Consider the following 21,237-nt stretch of genomic DNA (forward strand, 5'->3'; position numbering starts at 1 on the left):
CGCCGCCGCCACGACCAACTTCATCAAAGCGGGGCCGCTCCGAATGAGAGAAGCTTCGCTATACGCAGGAGCTTGGAAGGTGCAGCCTCGTCTTTTACGATGACAACACCATAAAGAACCGAATTTACGAGTCTTGTTGGCCACCCTACTGGTTCGCTTTGTTTGGATTTTTCGCCCGATCGTTTTCGATCGTTAAACAACATCTGGGAGAAATCTTTCTTCACAATGCAACCGAAATCGTATCGTTCGTCTGTGTCGTTAATTATCCCCGTAGAATGTGTGTTTGCGATAATGGAAGTTTGTAACGCGACGTTATTTATCGGTTCTTGAATATGTCGCGGAAGAAATGGAATAGAAAGTTCGACGTGGGATGGAAAGATTGTTCGATTATCGGAAGAAATGAGTAAAAGTAATTTAAGATACATTGAAAATTGGACGGAAGAAAATGGATCGTGGAAGATTTCTTTTTTTTTTTTTATACTGAGTGCGTTATGTATTTTCAAACTTGATTTTCTCGAAAACTATGACCCGAATGAACGAATTTTATTCTATATTTATTGTTTATTTTTGCACGAGGAATTACCTGCTCTTTTTATTGTACTTTTGGCCGCATTTGGTATATTGACTGTGAGTGTTGTGGCAATTCATTTCTGAGGTTACTTAGTGCTTACGCTTTATTTCATAAAAATTCATATCTAAGGCTTCTTAAAGAAAAATATTGAAATTTTCAAAAACCATAAGTGAAGTTAAACTTTGCAAAGGTCTACAATACCGTTACGAAATTCAATTTACGTTAACTTCGAGAGACCATATTTTAGTTGGAAAGAAGTTTAGTAACGAGACTGAAATAAAAAAGGCTTTCGAAGACTTTCTTGCATTTAGAAATGCAGAGTTTTCTTCCTTCCTTGTTTTTCGAAATGCAGAGTTTTCTTCTTTCGTGGTATTCAGAAATGCAGAGTTCAAATCGTCAAAGTATGTATCATGCCTCGATTAATAAATATTAGTTTTGCTAAAACTACAGACGTTGAAAGCCTCATCAATGCCTCGGTAATTTAATTTGCAACAACCTTCATGTACCATACAAAATCAATTATTTTTTTAAATTTCTTCCTAAGCCTACAGAACTAAGTTTCTTCTTTGCCATAATCAAACGGATAACGCGATATGGAAAGCGAGAGAAAATAATTGAAAAAAAAAATTGTACTTGGACAAAGTGTTAAAGAATGGTTAGGGCTAAAGGTTTGAACAACAGCAGTATCATAATGTTATAATAAGACTGTACGTGGAATTCAAATCTCTCAGACGGTAAGAAAGTTTCGCATGCAACAAAATGAAGGTGTCTGCACTTGGCTCGTGAATCTTGGCGACTTGTGTTGTTGCACGGTGAAATTGCAAAAGGAGTCGCGTTAAACGCTTCAGGGACCATGTCCTCGTCGTGTCCACCATAGAAACGGTGAATCATGTCCGCCAGACGAGAGGGCATCGTTGGACTGTGGCCAAGTTTAAAGCTCTAACGACCCTACTCTACTGAAAGATTCCGCGGAGAGATGCGATAGGTCAATCTCATCTCGTTTATAGACGACATTGATGCTTTGTTTAAAGAGGGAACAGAGTCAATAAATCCGTGGCTATAAAGGATGTAGCCGGACTTTTCCTCTGTCTAGGCAAAGGAGGAAGAAGAAGAAGAAGTCGAGGAGAAGTCCAAGGCAAAAGGAAAACTCCTCGTGCGCATATCCTAGCCGAGAGTTGAACCAAAGCAGGTTTCTTTAACGTGTTGCTGGTGCTCTGTTGATAACGTCGGATATAGAGCAAGCTTTTCCCTGTTCATCTTCCATGGAAAATCTATTTATAGAGCCGGTCTGTTTGGTGCTGCGGATTCTTTAACGTTTTGTGAATGGAGGAGCCAATTTGTAAATGTTATTAGAAGGAGAAGCAGTTAGAAAGGAGAAGATCGAGTTTTGCTTTTGAACGTATATTTTAGAAACTGCTTGTTGATGGAGAATTTCGGTGCAATAAAGTTTAATGACTAAGTGGGCTTAATAAATAACGGTGTTACTTTTTAGCGTGTTTGTGCGTTTAAGGTGTTTGGTTTTTGAATACAGGGTGGTCCGCGTTAAACAGACCGTATAATTGTCTTCTGTGTATAGCTGTGGCGGTACGAGAACATTTTTTGCGCATAATTTAAATTGTTTCGAAGTCATTGAACAAGAAATTTCATTTTTTTTTCTTTTTTTCTAGGTTTATAGCAGATAACGATGTGCATAATAATGTGACATTAAAATGATCTTGGATCCTAAAATTTTTACTAAAATGTGAAATTTTTAAAAATTTTATTCACCCTTTGAAATCATTTAATTGACGTATAAAAATTTTCTCGTACCACCATAGCTATACAGGGAAGTTAATTAAACGGCTGAAGTTTGCTATGGAACAAGGAAGAAATGGTAGAAAGATTGTTCGGTTCCCCGAAGAAATGAATCTGTTTCATCGTTTAAGACACATCGATACAGATCTCTCGTTTGAATTGAGATTCTGAAATAAACTTGAATTTAGTATTGTGAAATAATTTAAAATACATTGATACAAATTTCTTCTTTGAATTCAGATTCTGAAATAGAAATTAACCAGCATTGCACTATACATAATCGAGATATAAATTATCTACTATAAGAAATATTCTATCCTTATTGTTTATAAAATACTTGCAGTTCATCGTAATACTTCAACAAAGGTTCAGAGTGCTCAATTTCTTACACAATTTCCTTGCAAATTTATAAAATCACAGAATGATAAATTTTCGATCGTTCTTCAGTTATTTCGAAATTTATTTTTGATTAAAAATCTCACATAATCTTCGCTACAAAATTAATTACCAGACCTCCCCTTCTTTTATTACTCGCTGTATTTCTTTTTTCATTCGTACTTCCCTGTTATGTTTTGCAATAAACAAAACAATGCATTAAGGAACCTCAAGATTTCGGTGTTATCACTATTAGCCTTCGGCAAAAGCTATTCTCGACCTTCGTCGCCATTTTTTGCTTACAAAGTCCATTCCCCTCACATGATACACCAATTTACGAATTTTTTTACATTTGTCTACCTGTTTGTCTTGTAGCAGTTCGATTGAATTTCGGTAAAAAAAAAATTGTTAGACTATCGTGTTATTATGATGACCTAAAGTAGAAGCAGAACGTGGTAAGAAAAAGAAGGAAACGATTTCTTCGTGGCGCCATCGACTTGAAAGGACGCGAAATTCGGTTTTATCGACCATATCCATTTTCTGGTGGCATTGCCCACCTCTAACAGGTAACCACATCGTGCTGCAATGCCGCTCGTAAAACAGTCTAAAAATACAAGAATGACAAAGGGTAAGGAATGGTAGGGAATTGAAACGAAAGATGATTAAAAGAGCTTTACGACCATCATCGGTAGTAAATCTCTTTTACTTGAGCGAATAGAATCGTTTGAGACGCGCAACAATTTTCCCGTTATCGATTATTATTTACTGCCTTAAGCGGCCTTTTTTTATATCCTCTGTGAGTTTTTTGCGATTTTGTTTTTAAGGAGCTTCGATTTTTTTTCACCATCGAAAACAGATTCGGTAATGCAGAGGAGCTTGCGTTTTTTTTTTTTAATGCAAATGTTTGAAGTAATTATAGCGTATGCGTGTCAATTCTTCTAACGTCACTTATTAAGTGCAGTATGGTTGAATTTGGAAGGATGTTTGAAATATGTTTCGGGATGTAAAGGAGTATAAGGAAAAGTTGGACAAAATGGGGTAGTTAGGATACTTTAGGACTTAATATTCTCACCTAATAATATAAAGTAAGATACAGTGTATAGTGTACGAGAGTTTGCGTTTAACAATTAGTTACGCTTTTTTGCCAAAATGTCTTCTTTTAAATCAACACGAATCAATGAAGAAATTCTGATTTTTAAGTTACACAATAAGTAGTGCAATTTATATTAAAGGAAGGTGAGATGGGTTACACAGAGGTGTTGAAAATTCAGTTAAAAATTGGAAAATGTAACTTAGAGTGTCAAGCAATTTTTACAATTCCCACCTTATATGCTACTACCAGTCAGATATTTTTCTATTCTATTAAACTATTAAACAATTTTTATTTTAATTTTTCAATTTCCCTCTAGATCACCCTGTATATCGTCTCCATACTGTTCTTTTATTTTTCCCAGCAGTAACCTCGTTAAATTCACCATCCATAAACTCTCGTTACAAAGAAACGTTTTCTCAACTACACTCGAAGAACAAATAAAAAAAAAAAAAAGGAGCTTCTGCACCTGAAAAGAACAAACAAAACAAAACAAAAACCAGGTGATCGAGGTATTCAGGTAAATTGGCCAGTGCATCGGCTCGAGAGTTTTCCACAGCAGAGAGCAGCATCAATGTAATCAGAGACAGGTCGCTTAGAACGAATTTAACGACGGTCATAAATGCGGTTCACTTTACAGCTCGCGATATTTTTTTCCCTCCCTTTTCATCGTGCTTTGCCTCCTTTGCGCCCGTCTTCTCTTCCCCGTTCTTTTCTCTAGCTCTTTTCTGAACGCTTCACGTTCGTTGCAGAGTCGTAAGTGAGGCGAACCCCGTCTCCAACTTATTTTACTCCGACCGTAGTAAACCAGCGGAGTTTATGTGACAGACACTAGCTATGTCGAAATCGTCCCGCGGCTCAAGGAACAAGTATGATCCTGGGAGAACGTACCGGAAGTCGCGGGACTCTGCCGCACCCGTAAACGCTTTGAACGTCTTTGGGGCGCGGAGGAAAGAATCATCCCTATGGACGAACTTTCTTTAAAAGACAGCCTTTTTAGAAATGCTTTCTTAACTTGTTCAGGGATACTGACGCGAATGTGTATGCTTTGTTTTCCCGAAAATTTCAGTATTTCTGATAGAGAAAATATGAAAAATATAATCTGTCAACAAGGAAAATAGTTTAATTGCTATCGATTACTTTTTTACTTACTATTCTTTTCTAACTTTGGAAGAATCGTCCCTGAAGAGGTTAAGAATGACAAAAATCTCAAAATAGATCCTCCGTTGATCCTCTGTTTTTCGTACGTAGGATACCTAATTGTTTTCCTGTTTCTTTAATACTTTCACAGTTTAGCCTGAGAAAGACACTTGCAGAGCGTGAACTGCATTACTGTTTATGTTAGAAATTTGTTTTAAATTATTATATACACTATTTTCTTTAGATCTCTTCGTTTCTGCCTAAGGTCGAAAGTAAACAGTAATTATACTTGAAGCTTTGCCTGTAGAAAGGGTTAAAAGATTTTCTAATTTTGAGAATTCAGTTTTAATATAATTTTAAGGAACAGAAGGCACATATGTAAAATTAGTTTCTTATATTTTTCTTAAATGTTGGGTAATTTTTAGTTGGATAGTAGAACAGAATTGAACTGTTCGATATAATAAGTCTTTCATTGCTGTTTAAAGGGCAAAATAAGTTTCATTGAAGAATCTTATTTGAAATGACTATTACAGCAAGTAAACATTATTTAAAAAATTGTTTTGCTGTGTATTGAGAGCATACTGGTTTTTTTTTTATAGCGAAGGGATTAATGTGTACCAATTACACGTTAATTTCTTATATGTTTCAGTGTTTCTAAATGTCGAAAAATTATATTACAAATAAGCAATTTAAATTAATCAGTGAAACGATATTCTAAAAATTTGGCCAATATTTACTTGCAAACATATTAAATTTATCGGTATATGTTGAGAAATATGATTAATACCGATGATTTTGATGTTAAATAAGTGTAAAGTGTTAATATTAACAATATTAGCCAATTTTTCATTCTCGAAATCGTTTTTCATTCTATAAACGCTCTATTCGCGAAACTTTCCTTGGTTACCAAGAGATTGGCGGTAAATTCTCCTGGAAATATTGAGTAGTAAAGAATAGAAAGCAATAAATGGTAGCAGAAAATGGAGCAATAACGTCAGTTTCTGCCGAGAAACATTTTATTATATATATAAATTCTCTCCTACAATTTAAACACGCGTTGCTTAGTATTTTACTGCTGGACGTGTAGAAAATGTCCTGCAAGAACATGTTGAGGGGCGATCGTATGGTGCTATGGCGGACAAGACAGCCTTATATATGTATGTCACGACTATAAATGTGCGACAGTAAAGATCTAATCGTTCTGTGTATATATTACGAGGTAACAGTGGGCTTGTGGGCGCCTATTTTTGCATATGCGAAACATAAAAACGCGGAGATTTATGTCTCGATCCCTGATGAATACGGCTCCGCGTTAGCAGAACATTTGTTGCGATCTTTAAGTATCCTAAAATCGATTTTTCATTCGGTGTGTTAAATTTTCTCACGCAAAACATCGCGTAAAATCGTTTTACCAGAATATTAAACTTTCTATTTCGATTGGAAAAGAGATTGAAAATTCGCGAGAGAAATGCTTCACTGGAAAATTGTGGGAAACAAAGCTGAACTTTGAGGGATTAAAATTTCACAATTGAAAAGAAATTGTCTTCTATAAATTACTAAATTTTCCATTCTGGTCTGAGAAAAAGATTGAAAATTCACAATTTTGAAAAAAAAAAAATGGTCTATAAATTACTAAATTTTCCATTTTAGTCTGAAAAAAAGATTGAAAATTCGCGAGAGAAGTGCTTTAACTCGAAAATTTCAGGAAACAAAGTTGAACTTTTGAGAGATCGAAATTTCACAATTTTGAAACGAAACAGTCTTTCGTATAATTATCTTCTGTATAACACTGGAAGAAGATTGGAGGAATATTTGTATATTTATAAAGTGGAAATTTTTTGCGAAAATTTATAGCTAAACTGTACACCATAATATTTCTCTAATTAAAAACGCGAAGCTCTCAGAACATTTCATTTAACGAGCTATGAAATGGGAACCTGCTGGGCTGTTCTACTTCGAAAAGCAAAAATCTTAATTGTATTTCTTGTCAGGGGCTATTGATATATAATTTACAGGTGCAATAAAAATTAGTTTTAAATTATCGAGGGAATGGAAACGATTAAATTAGCGTTCTGAAAAGACTGATACAGTAAATCACGTACGATTAATTACCTTGTGTATATTTTTTGAAAATACTTTTTACTTTACCTTTTAATATCACACTTCTGAATATTGTACAATATTATTTGTTTAAACAGAAAAATTAAATATTAATCATTTAATCACTTAAATAACTATTCTTACGTTAGATAAAGTTATAGTTAAACTCATTACAAAACGTAATTAATACTTTCGACTATTTAATATCAACATTTTTGTATCCTGAATTGCAAAGGATTCAGTGCAAATAATGAATATATGCAATAATGAATTATATTTAAAAAAAATTACATTAAATATAGTTTAACGCTACACTAAATTTTAGCGTAGAAATTTTACACATATTTGAAATTAAATACGTTCTAATTAATATTGCTCGATACGCATAATAAAGAATATTGATAACAGCATAAAGTTTAGAATAACTCTGAACCTTCGTAAAGAAATCTCGAGGAAGTCAGGTTAGAATAGTAGTTAGTAGTCTCTGTTGGGAAAAGGATGAAAAACGAGCGACAGAAGGTAAATTTGATAATTGAACTCGACTCGTATGTAAGTCGGCCTTGACGGCGATCATCGGCCCTATTCTCTAAGAATGGAAGCGCAATTCCCAAGACAAAGCAATAATTAACAGCAGCAAAGTGCGTGAGCCGGCGCCGGTTCTTCTTCATCCTCATCATCATCGTTTGTATCTTCCACGTACGTAAGCCAAGATACAGGGACCGTTAAGGAGTGTAACAGGCCGGACTCCGATAGCAAAAGGAGTTTTACTACTTTCTAACCACAGTCGCGGGTTACAATTAAACCCCCATAAAACCTCGTCGTAACTTTTTTAAAAGCGACCGACCGCTCTCTCGCGCGTAGCTAGCTCCCTTCGTTTGCTCGACAAAAACCACGTTATATTGCATCCTTAATGAAGCTTCGAGACTTCGAGTTACGGGTACCAACGTCTTCCGGTCGACCCTAAAACCGCCTCTTCGGTTCAAGCGCCCCGAAACGCTCGTTCGATGGAAGCTAAATTTCTCGGAAACTTTCGGTTTTCAGGAACCAGAGAACCTGTTGTGATTTCCAAGTTATCCAACTAATTGACAATTTTTAATTGTGGCGATGATTGTACTTGGGTGGTTATCTACTGTACGGAATGAAACTTTAGGTAGACATATTTGAGTGTTAATAATAATCGTATGATTTGTATGATGAAAAGATATCGTTAGGTATGGGGAAATGTGTGCGGTTAGTTTTTGCTACCCTTATCTAAGTTTTGCTGTATTCGAAGGAGGAATGTTTAATACTACTTTTATTAATAAAAATTAGAATTATTTTTAATCGTTCTTATTCGATAGTCGAAGTAATTTTTATTTAATATTCGAAATAATTCTTATTTTCAGTAACTCTTATTCAATATTCGAAATAAATTCGTAAATAATTCTTCAAAACATTATCCATTATACTCAACATTCACTTCATTCACCTCTAACTGCATAAATCTCACCGACATCTTCATTTACTTGTCAATTAGAGGATGTTTGGTAAATTCCACCAATTAAATTCTTTACTGTCCACTCCACTTTACCACACGATAATTTATTTTCAAAATAAAAAAAGTACTAATTTGAATTTTATTCCATAATATTTTTAATACCTTTGCCATTGCGTCGATCTGACACTGACACTGAATTTTCATTTACGACGCGTCGGTTATCGTCAACCGATACATTTGGCTTTACTTAAAATGTCAAACGGCACATTTAGATACACCTACACACATATTATTTATGTTTGTCGCTGAAGACAAAAGAGGGTATCTACTAGTTGTCAAATGCGCTCGTGAACTACTGAATATTTTATTGTTACACAGTTATTACCGTCGTAATAAATTCAAAAAGATCTCGGAACCCTTTTATTACACTAGAAAGAAGAATCTGTTGCCATTCTCACCGTACTTTCTTTGAAATATATTTCAATTACATGCTTCTGCACAACGTTTATAGAACTGTTAAAGAACATTCCATTTTTTCACACGTATTTCTCCTCTTATCACGTTTTCGATGTCGTCCTCAACACTCGTGAATCTTTCATGATATATTGATTTCCATTCGCGTGACCATCGTTTCTTATTAATTAAGATTTCATACAAAAGTCATTCGTTACTTTATACTATTCTCTATAAAGAAAATTTTTTATTTTAATTTTTAACATATTGTAGATACATCAATTTGAAGCTCGAAGCTGGGACAAATTCGTCAATTATTTTATTGAAAGTTAACCATAGATCAAAATCAAATTCTACCGATCACTTTTTAGTCGAACGAAAATAAATTATTAAATTTTCTTTTTTAAAAAATCCTAAATAAATAGGTAATATTTCGTTTAATAAATTTTATATTTTCACTAAAACTACACATATTAAAAATTTTATCAACAGCCCACTAATTTCATCTGCAACAATTTAATAGTTGCACGACGCCCTTGCATATTTTCCAGAAATACTTAAATCAAATTAACCAAATATCTCAAATAAACAATAAAACTGTTGCATTATGTCTAATAAAAAGAAACGAATACACAAACACCCAACAGTTACACACCACCCTTGCATATACTTTCCAAAACTACTCAAATAAATCAATTTAACATCCGACAATATGCAAAACAGTTACCCAATTTTTCAGCACAAAAGTCCCAAAATAAAACTTTCTCCAAAGATACACGGATATTTCCCTGCAACCACGAAACATCGCAAAATCAAATTCACACGTGGACAAGATTTATCACGTATCTTTTCTCAAGACGTCTGGCATACATCGAATGATATATGTAATACTCGGAAAAAAAAAAAGAAGAAGGGGAATCGTTTTACTCCCGTGTGCTGTTTTTCTTTCGGCACAAAGAACCTGTCAGCCGACGCGGATGCGGTGGTGGTACACTGCTAAAAAAATCTCGGGAGAAGTAGGTATCCGATCGATTCCTACAGTTTCTCACGTCCCATTGCTCACGGTGATTTCCAGCGGAACGCAAGGTGATTCGTCGACACCGGTATACGCGAGACGAATCGCGCAACATGTAACGCTACGACGTTCACCACGACCAAGTTTCAGCCCCCGTGAGATTCGAGGACGAGAGAGGAGCCCGTTTCGTTTAGCCTGTGGCCACGAGAAGAGAGGCCGTTGGAACCGCCTGGACGATTCCTCCGACCGGCGACTTTGCAGCAAGCAAGCAACGTTCGGTATATGTATAAGGCGGTGGGTTGGCGAGAGCAACGGAGGAGGTTGAAGAAGGAACCTGACAAGCAGGCGTTGCGGGGCTTTAGCGGGGACTGACGTTTACGGCTCAGAGCGGTCGACCTAGCGCCAGTAAAACTTGAGAAGAAATACAAGCGAAGTCCGCATCGACAGTTAAAGTCATACGCGCGAAAATACAGTCGGGCTTCTATGAAATACGACGTCTGTCGAGCGCCTACCTTCTGCTAAGCTAAAGTCACCGAGGTCCACCCAGGATACGTGTCTCGTTAATGAAAAGAGCCCCGCCTCCTACCGATCTCTCCTCGTGGACGATAATCGAGTTCCATGACCGAACGAAAAGAATGGGCCACTCACGTTCGAGGAATCGCCCCGATTTTCGTCCTTCCCTCTGTGTTCTTCGTCCTCTTTTCTCGAGGTTCTCGTGCGTTCGGGAGTCGACGAGAACACGTGAGTTGTATGGTACAGTGTATGTAACGTACCTCGAGGGAAAACTGGGAAATTCTGGTGGTCGATTGGTCTCGTGGCCTCTGTTGTTTGTATCGTTGCTGGATTGCTGTTTGAATCCTGTGGAATATTGGATGGGACTTGTGGCTTTTGTTTTCAGCTACAGATAGCGATGGTGTCGAATGAGCTTTTGGGGACAAAATGGACCCGTTAGAGGCTTTGTGAGAGTAAATTTTTGTGTGACTGAAATGTGATTGGAAAATTAGATTCGTATCGATGCAATGTAGACAATAAAGTCGGAAAGTTATCAGTATCGAAAATTTACTTTTTCTGGGAAGTTGTTAATGGGTCAATTTTGACCCGGTTGGCCCTTCTAGTGTTAATTAATTCCTAGTAGGTACATGGGAACCGCTCGAAAGCCAAAGTGTTTAAGATCATCGAACAAAATTGATTAAATTCATTTTATTTATAAAAAGTTATACACTAATCATTTGTTTCGGTCCTAAAATTGTTAATTGATTTTATGTCGGAATGAGAATTGTAGAATGCACAATACGAATGAAATTCTAAAAATTGAGTAACAATTAGAATGTCCATTTTCCTAACAACATGCATTGTTTCACGTGAATGAAACGGAACACGTTACCAACAGAGTTCAATTTCCGGCCTGAATTACCCATGGATCAAGGTACATGCCAGATCGGCATTATTTAAAGCATTCGCGTTGATTTTATAGTTCTCCCACCCCGTTATGGAGGAGGAGGGACGTGTACAGGGTAGACGCGAGAATCCGCGAAGTACTTACCGGCAGACTATAAACTTCCACCCACCGGTTCCGCAACCACCGTGGCCGTTTCCATTTTAGCTACGTGCTTGGATGTCTCTTCTTCCCTTTAGAACACCCTTTACGACTTCTCGAGCAGTTTCCACTCGTCCTGAGATCTGCCTACATCATTCATCGAATGGAAGTCTTTGTCCAGAAACGATTCGTTCTTCCGTTCGTTTTCAACCTTGCTCTGATCACTCTGATTATATCTTTTCAATTCTGAATTAAACCTCTTCTAACCCTTGTATGGAAATTGGGTCAATTTAACTTGAAATTCAGTCACAAATTCCTTTTTTTTACTCTGTTATTGAACGTATCATTTGGACTGAAACTTGTAGGATTTTTCTTCTTTTTATAATGGAAGTCAATTATATTTTTCATGCACACTTATGGAATTTATGGGTTAATTTGTAATTATGTAGTAAGTGGGTTCGATGATTTTTTATATATTATATGGTCTTTTGTTTTTTGTAATATTATGAGTTCACTTCAAAGTCTTCTAAAGACTGGTGCAACTCGTTATTCTTTATGTTCGAAACAGCTTCGAAATATACGGTAGAATTCCGATAATGCGACACGCGTAACCCTAACCATGAATTATATATTTCGAGAATTTTTTACGTACCATACTTTTTCTTTTCTCTATATAATTTAATAGACCTATTGCTCTTTTTATATTCCTAATTACTGCTCTCGTAAAGTACAGGATAATTTCCTGCATTTTCCATTAAAACTGACTGAGGGCGATTTTCACCCCCCAAAAAAAGTGTCAAATAATTTTTTCATCACCAAAGTTTCATCAATATCGGTGATATTATCACTTGGATATGTTCCCTCGTGAGTTTTATTTTATACTCATTTTTTGTAATTGACATTAGTACTCTGCGAATTTCGTTATTATTTTGTTTTATTCCTTGCATTGCCAAAAACGGTGGACAGTTTGAGACAAAGTATTAGTTCTTGCATAAACAGAGTAAACGTAAATGTTACTCATCCACTTCTATATTAGGACTCGCTTTCCTATTATTGTCATAACTTTTTAACGAAGCTTCGTGCAACATTTTTCTCTCATGTCGACCCATACGATATACCGACAACGTTTGTTCGTTCAAATCTCGAACACCCTGCATAATATTGCTTCAATTCGCCCGAAATTCGCTTGTAAACTTCTCAAACTCCGCGCAAGGGTTAAAAAATATGTCGTACCACGCGTCGAATGTGCAGAACACGAAATAAGACGAGGAAGCGATTAATTTTTGCACACGATTTTGGAACGGTCACGGAGAAGGAGGAGCCTCCCTGTTTGATGCGGATGGCTGATTAGCTCCTATCGTGCACTCGGTTACTCTCGACCAATTAATTCCACTGGAAATTACACGCGATTGCTCGCGTCTTCCTTAATAGCCCGGTCGCTAAGAAGACTTTGGACCTTGGGTGTTTAGATAAAGCTTCGAGTACGGAATTGCTGAAATAAAATGGAAAACGGTGGAAGTAACCGAGGAAGGCGCGCGCGCCGTTGTGAATATTTTTATGGCATAATGAAAGGCAGCATCGTCGGATGCTGCAAATAACACGGATAACTCGGCCCCGTTCCCGGCAACTGGCCGCGTGCACAGTGATTGTACAAATACGATAGAGAATCTTGATTGCCTGAAATAACGTTTAAACGAATATTCGATTATCTAAATAGCGTCGTCTTTCTCCGACAAAAGTGAAGTCAATTTGCATGCTTGTACGTTACTCCGAGGTGTCGTTAACTTGTCAGTACGAAATATACAGTATGGATAAAGGACTGTGGTGAAAATTGACGTTACAACCTTATCAACAATACCCGTTAATCCGGCGTTTCCGCGAGCGTGTATGTTAATATTATTAAAATTGACGGCGTTTTATCCTATCGTTGAACGGTGTTCTAGAAAATTAACGGAGGACAGTTTAATTCTTCCGGTGACAAGTAGTCGCGGTACGAAGACTTCGATCGGCGATAAAACGACATAATGTTAGACCGTCCTGAAAATTCACGCGGTATTAAATAGAGATTCGAATTTTTATGCGCGCGGCACGTTAACAAACGTGTACGGAACATTATGGAAATTATTTGGAATAAAACTGATCAGTTTCAGCGGAGTTGCGTTTTTTTCTTAGCGAACCGCTTATAGCTGCGAAAACTTTCAGGATGACCTAATAGCAGCTGCATATGTATAAGGAAATTACCTTCTTTTTGCTTTCATAACGATTTAAAATGCACGTATAATTATACCGAACACGCGACACGTTAATCACGGTAAATCGTATTATTCAAAATGTTACAGGAAGGTTGAAATTTTGCACGGTAAAATGCAAAAAAAAAAAAAGAAGAAGAAATCGTACTTTCGCCAAACTTTCAGTCCTCTGAATTCGTAAATTTCTCAACGTACCGCGTGTGTCCTGTCGATAATGCAAATCCCGCGAAACATGCGTCGGTAAGAACTTCTTCGATACAAACTAATTAAACGTTGAGATGATTAATATCTCCGTTTTCGTGTCCTGAACCGGTGTTATTGGTAAATTGTATGTAGGGGACGGTGAAATTTCGTTTCGCTGAAATTTCGAAACCTGGTCGAACAGAAGGATGGAGGGGGGGGACTGTGTTGGCTGAGATATCACGTCGGGTAAGGAGATTGCGAGGCAGCACAGTTGTAAATCATACTTTTATGAGGCACCCCATGGTCAATCGAGAGAAGAAGGCCGTTTCGAAAGAATGGAACATGAACTGTGAAGCGGTGCATGCTTACAGTCATCCTTTGCTGCATCTTCTACCTTCCGATGCTTCTGTCTTCGTCCGATCATCTTTCGACGTTTCTCATGGCTTAGCTGTTTCTTCCTAACCCGCAGACATCGATCCAGCTTTTACGACTTTGTAATTACGGTCTGGATCCGAAGTTAAAACCCCTCGAGATGGCCGGTGTGCGCCTTCGCTTTTCCATTTTAGATCGATATGCTCATCGTTGTGTCCTTCTTATACCGGCCCGATGAATCCGTCAAAAAATCCTTTCTGCACCGACCGACCGACAGGCACGTTCTCTTTTCGTCCGCGTTATCGACTTATTGCGACAAAGTAATGGGGCGCAAATTAAAAAGTCTGCCGATTTACGATATTGCAGATATGTTGAATTTCCTATTGAGTAAGATTGTATCTTTTCGCGAATTTATTTGCAGTCGGAGAGATGGAGATTAAGATATTTGCAAAGAAACGTTCTTGCGCTGGTGGATATACCGGGTGGCTCGTGTAAAACTGGTCGAAATTCTTATATTATTTCAAGAGGAATTTTTTCATTGTTGCTGTGTTCTCTGGAAATGGTACTTTAAATATGTTGTATGATAGTTTAGAGGAATATGTGATCCTTGTAAAACGGACCACCTAATTATCTTTTATAGCTATGATGGTAGGAGAAAATTTTTAGACGTATTCTAAACGGTTTCAAAGGATTAAATAATGTATTTTGGTTTCTGCTGTATGTTGCAGCAGAAATTGGCGTGCATTTCCTTTCATTTTTTGTCATTTCTTCCATCAAAAAAAATTTCCTTCCATTTTATTCACCCTTTGAGATCATTTGAATTGTGTATAAAAATGTTCTCGTACTACCATAGCTAGAGATGAGAATTACACGGCACACCTTATATATGAGAAGCGTTCCATTGGAAATAACGCTTAAAAGCAGTTCGGGTTTTAATATTATGGAAATGAGCGTTTAAGAAATGAAGTAGATATTATAAAAGAAGTGTTTTAATTCAACGTTGAATTTATATTCTTACTATAAATTTCGCGCTTATCTGTAAATCATTAGCGTTGTTAAAATAAATTCGCGAGTAAATTCTAACAAAATCACTGTTCTCTGTTATTAGTTACGCCGAGTAATTCGAATTTGAAATCACAATGAAATTAATGCTTTGCGCGTCTTAATAAAAAAAACCGCTTCGAAAGTATCGAAAGTGAGTAACAAAGGGAGCCAAAAAGTGGCGAACGAAGCGTGAAACGGTCGAAAAAGATGAAAGAAGTATCGTCGAAGAAAGAAATAATGTTTGATAAATTTCACCGCGCTAAGAACAAGAGCAAAGATGCAGAACGGGCGGAGAAAAAGGGAGGAAAAGGGATCACGCGGTGTCTCGCGGTGTTGGAAAGTCGTGAAAACGAATCATAAAACTACGCCACCAGTTTGTGGTTGAGAATAGGACGCAAAGTTTGCTGCAAGCACATGTATTCCTGGAACTATAATATAACCGGAGAAATAATACCGTTGATCCTCTCTCGTGTTTCGAAACCGGTGTCAAAGTAACAGACGATCATTTGGGCGGTTCGTTTATGGCTGGAAATAATATTTCGATCCACGTCGATGGGTTAAATATGTGCGGCATTTGATGGGGTCGTCACGCATAAGCGTTACGAGTTCCATTAACCAGCCCTTAGTTCCTTTTTCTCTTCTCTGATCGTTCACTCCTCGCCCCTTTGGGAAATTTACCGCGCTTGCTTCCTAGGAAAACGCGAATTCTCCTTTCGTTCTATACTATCGAACTTCGACGATCTTTATTCGACCTCTTTTCTCCGTGGAATTGTAATCGTCTGGAAATTAATGAAATTACAATTGAAAATGTGGGGTACAATAGGTATTCCATTTTTATTGATACTTTTAGCGAGGCAAAAATTGAAGATTGCCAATTTACGAAGCTTTTTTAATTGTTACTTTTTGTTGCATATGTGGGTTGCTGAATTTTTTCGTTTGCAAGAAAATGTTTATCAAAATATGGAAAAATGTTGAAACTTTGTCAAATTTTCTGAGTAACTTGTAAGAAAGTTTATAGCTGAATCTTAATTAATAGAAATCGATCGTTTCGTTAAACTTTGTAGCTGCTTCCGTTAAAAATTCTGGAAGATTGTAGAATTAGTCGAACAATGTACTTAATTGTCCAGGCAAAATGTTGAAAGAAAATTTCGAGTGTAACAAAAAGGCGATGCAAACTGTATTTTTATGATAACCAACTCTTTGATAACTTCTCTTATTATCTACCTTTGGGAAGACTTGGTGAATTTCGGAAAACTTCACAAAAACCGCAGGAAACAAGTTTCCATATATAGTACCATGTGTGTCGAATTTATATTTTTTACGATGCACCATATTGGGCCCGATTCTCGAGAATGCCGCGTGATTTTCTGGATTCATAAAGCTTCCTGGAAGGACTGCAGGATTATTAAACGGAAGAGGGCCGTTAACGTGTACCTTGCTCCTCCACGTATTCATTTTCGGCGCCTTTATGCGCGATCACGGATTGCTTTTAAGGGCCATTTTTCTTGGACACGGTTGACCCTATCGAATAGAGGGGGGGAGAGAAACGTCGATTAAAAGTCGGGACCCTTTAGAAGCGGAGAAGACTCGAAATGTCTACGAAAATCCAGAATGTCTATTCTGCATGAATACGAGGTCGGTCTTTATCGTCGCGATGCTTTCCTCGAGGCGTATCGTTCACGAGACACGTTTTACGACGCGTCCAAGTTTTAGTGCCTTGCGCGAGATTTCGCTTCGCCAGGATTTTCTTACATCGGCCTTTAATCTATTCTGTCGTTGCCGATATTTTCGTGGATACCGGCGATCCTTGCCGAGACCCGGTCATTGTGTAAATATTGCTCGTCGAGACTGAAAATTGTAGAACAGCGAACGATATTTCGTTTAGGATGAACACGTGAAACAATTGTCTCGTTCAGCTGATAAGAAGAATTCGAGAAAATCTGGAGACATATGTCAAAGCTGTCCAAATGACGTTTTTTCAAAGCGTTTAAGAGCATAAAGAATTTTTATTGTTCTTTTTTTACGTAGTTCAACCCTTTGACAGTGCAATAAAATTATGAACGACGGTAAGAAAAATTTATATTTCACAGGGATTTTTTTTCATAATTACGTCGGTTGTGATCATTTTTAAAACAAGGGATACATAACCTTGCGTTATAGTTACGACAATAATATCTCGTCCCTTTTCAACTTTCTTCTTAAGAGTCTCTATTGAGTTTTTCATTTCTTTTAATTTCGACAGTTAAATATTTGACGCTTTGCCCGAATTTCACACGGGATAAACTGTCAAAGGGTTAAGAGGCGAAATTTGATCATGGATCGATTCGTTTGAAAACATTGTGTATTGTCCATTCGGGATGAGAATATCCTAGGACGAAAGCAGAAAGCAGGAAAATTAAGGATTAATATATCGCCGTATCTTTATATAACGAGAAGCAAAATATACACGAATGCGCGCAGGATTTCAAAGTTGCTCGTGTTGGGATAATTAAGTATTTTTCACGGTAAATGCTTCTTAGATCGTTAGGTTTTACATGTCTACATTGTACGTATAGTACAGGGTTTCGTATGCACTAACCTAATGTACGGCAATTTCATTATGGTAAAGTGCCTATTTCACTATAATCCTTGGGATTTTATATTGTAAGAATATTTTGCCTTTGATTAGAAATTCTTTGATGTACACGCTAATTATAAAAATTACGTGCGTTTCTTTTTACTCAAAATTGGCAAGAACGAAGATTAACAGTCTTGCTACTTTTTTCTGAAGATTTTTTTTTTTAAGTTCATGCTGATTACCTGTTAAATCGTTAAGATTCGATATTTCATTTCGTTGCTTGAACTTGGGTGTTGTTCAATTATCAGAAAATATTTTCGTTTTTAATTCTTTCAACTTACCATTTTTTTTTTCATTGTACAGTTTATATGCTATTATTATTTCTCACGCTTCATCTTACAATAATACTGTTCCTCGTATAACTACAAGCAATAGGTGTGATTCCGTGTTTTTACGAAATACAAAGGCATGATTTATCGAGGAAAAGGAGGTTTAAGAATTGTTTCGCAGTCAATTAAAACGTTTCATAGAAAACGGAAGCTTTGATGCTAATTAAGTTGAGAAAACACTGGAAGCGAGTAATTATCTCGGTTGCGCATGAAAAATGCCTCCCTCGAGGCAGAAAATTATTTGATGCTTTCCTTTCTTTCTTTATACAAGCTTTGCATGGAAATGGGTGTTAATGCTATATGATTTCATTCTGTTAAAAAACTTGACGACACCTTTAAATTATGAACAACTCGTTGTGGTTTATTTACGGCACACAAAAAAATAGATATAATCGAACGTTCTTATTATTTAATCTAATATTACCTATTATTTCATAAATTTAAATGGCAATTGGTTAAAGCTAAAAATACGTTCTTCCGTAAATTTTAAGCGTCAGTGAAAGCGAAGTTTCTTCTCTATGTCAATTCGTTCAAAATTAATAGTTTTCTACTGACGATTTCACCCCCTTGACGTGAATATTAGCAGCTAAGAAAGAAAAAAAATACGTGTCTAATATTTTCGGATTCTCTATCTGTCTGAAAATTTGTATCAAAATCGACGTGTATCAATTGAAGTAGGTATATCAATCTCTTATTAGTGTTACTGGTGGACGTGTGTTTTATTCTTACTGTATAAAGGTTGCGTGCATTGGTTTATTTTCATATCGTTCATTTGATGAACGAAAATGAAGTGGTAAGGACGAAGGAAGGGACGAGAAGAAACGAAACCGCCTGGAAAGATAACCGTAGTCCTCGGCGGGTATGGAGTGTACCGTGAAGAGGAACCAGCGTGTCTAGACTTCCGAAAAAGTCAGCCACGACCCTCCGCCACGTCGGCGGAGCAGGAAACCGGGTCTGGTCTGGCCGGGTGAATGGCGGGTGGGTGCACGTATGAAAACTAAGTCCAGGTTTCATTTGACTGGCTTTACGAGGGAGACATAAAATGGATTTTACTGTCGGCTAGTTCGCCAGTTCTCGAGTTGGTAACATTGCTTTAGCGAGCATAATATAACCCCTTGCCTTTCTTCTCTTTCTCCTTCTGTCTCCCTCCCCTTTCTTCATGTTCTTCCTTCTTTCCTTGTCTTCATTCTCACGAGGATGTGCTTTACTCTCGTTGTCCTTTTGACACGATTCTTGTCTTCCTCTATTTCTCTCTTTTCTTTTCTCTTCCTTTATTTCTCTCTTCTCTTCTCTTCATCCAAGTGCCGCTGGTCGATCTGTCGCGTCCTTAAAATCACGCTCCGCGGTAAGTTTCCGCCCTCGTGAAGCAAAGTTTTCGCATGAGAAATGTCTCGCTGGCAGATTTAATATCCGTTGGATAAGATGGCACGACGGTCGTTAAGTTACCTTCGAATTCGTTTCCTGTAGGTGTTTCGGTAGCGGTTTCAGTCCTCCCGGCGCTCTGTTACCTTTTCCTGGTTAATAGGCGCCATTACCGATCGTTTTCGGTCCTATACCATTGTTTAATGGCGGCGTTTTGCTTGAGATAGTTGTTTGTTTGTTACCTTTTTCTAGTCCTCTTTCTCCTTTCTTTTCGTTTATCTTTCTTTTTCTTCTTCTTCGGATTGTGATACAATAGTGGTGGTTTGTGAGTGACGATTTGAAGAAATATCGTCGTAGAATCAGAATTAAAAGCTATCATACGCATGAGATAGTCTCTGTTGAATATACCGCGTTTTTCTTCCTTTTTCAACGCAGTCTATATCACTTCCGGCTGTCTATTGTATTCGCAACATCCTGCAATAAAAGTAACTTACCCGCCACATAACGTACTTCTAATAAATTAATAATTCTAAATAGGTGACTATTAATTAAAATTCCTCCTAAAACTTCGTTTTAACGAAGTGTTCCGTGATACTGAGAAATTTGATTTATTTCATTTGAATGTAATGCTGCTATTGCGGTAAGAAACTTGAAAAATTTTTATACGATTATTGCTTCACCCGACGCATGAAACTTCAGCAAATGATTAAATGAAAAATTTGTAGTCGGTCTAAATTACGCGAACGATTCGTTTGATTGCACTTTATCACAGAAAGTACAAATTATACCACTCTGCGCATTGCCATCTCCACCACACGAAATACATCCAATCGGTCACAGAAATCGAACTTCGGCAATCGCCAATTAAAATAATCGTCATATCACGGTTATAATTATCTCGGTTATTAATTTAATACGTAGATGTAAATAGAGATAGCGACGATCTTATAAAGATCGGACAGAGGGTAGTCGGTGGATGGCGAGCACAAAGTGTTTCCTCTGACGAATGCCGGGCCACAACCGGCGCGCCGAAATGTAACACATCGCTAACCGCAGGCGAACCTTTTTTCTGATTTCAGATCGATTACCAACCAGTCGGTGAAGTAAAGCGGCTGGAAGAACAGGTAGAATCCAAAGAGAAGCGACGCCCGTGTGTTATATAGCGAGGACGAGGAGAAGGAGGTGGAGCAAGAGAAAATGAAGAGTAGGAAGGAGGAGGAGGAGGAGGAGGAGGACCTGGAAGGAAGTAAACGACAAGAGAGAAGAAGAAGCTTCTCCACGTAACGTTCTCCATCGCGGTCATCGTTCCTCGAATGTTCTGATCGCCGCGGTGCACGCCTCTCGTGTGGCACGAAACGACGAAATTTCCGATTAACCGGAACGTTTACTTTTTGTTAGTAGCTTCAGGCTACGTTGTCCGAGTCCTCACGGAGAGAGCGATTGTCGTCTCTCCTTCGTTCGGTTGCCGATATTGGATTGCGGAATCATTGGCAACTTTCTTCCTATTTCGAAGAGAGGAAGAGAACGAA

At 37.4% G+C, this 21,237-nt stretch overlaps 1 protein-coding gene across 2 annotated transcripts in view; it reads left to right on the plus strand.

Moving 5' to 3' along the window:
* Positions 1 to 21,231, plus strand: part of LOC108575387 (protein doublesex) — a 143,073-nt gene extending 121,842 nt beyond the window's left edge. For both annotated transcript variants that reach the window (XM_017938163.1, XM_017938164.1), the window contains exon 6: positions 20,788 to 21,231. The gene's annotated coding sequence lies outside the window, so the exon portion shown is untranslated. The remainder of the gene's footprint in view (positions 1 to 20,787) is intronic.
* Positions 21,232 to 21,237: the final 6 nt, after the last annotated feature.

The sequence above is a fragment of the Habropoda laboriosa genome, unplaced genomic scaffold (genome assembly GCF_001263275.1).
Source record: "Habropoda laboriosa isolate 0110345459 unplaced genomic scaffold, ASM126327v1 scaffold143, whole genome shotgun sequence".
NCBI classification, from domain to species: Eukaryota; Metazoa; Arthropoda; class Insecta; order Hymenoptera; family Apidae; genus Habropoda; species Habropoda laboriosa.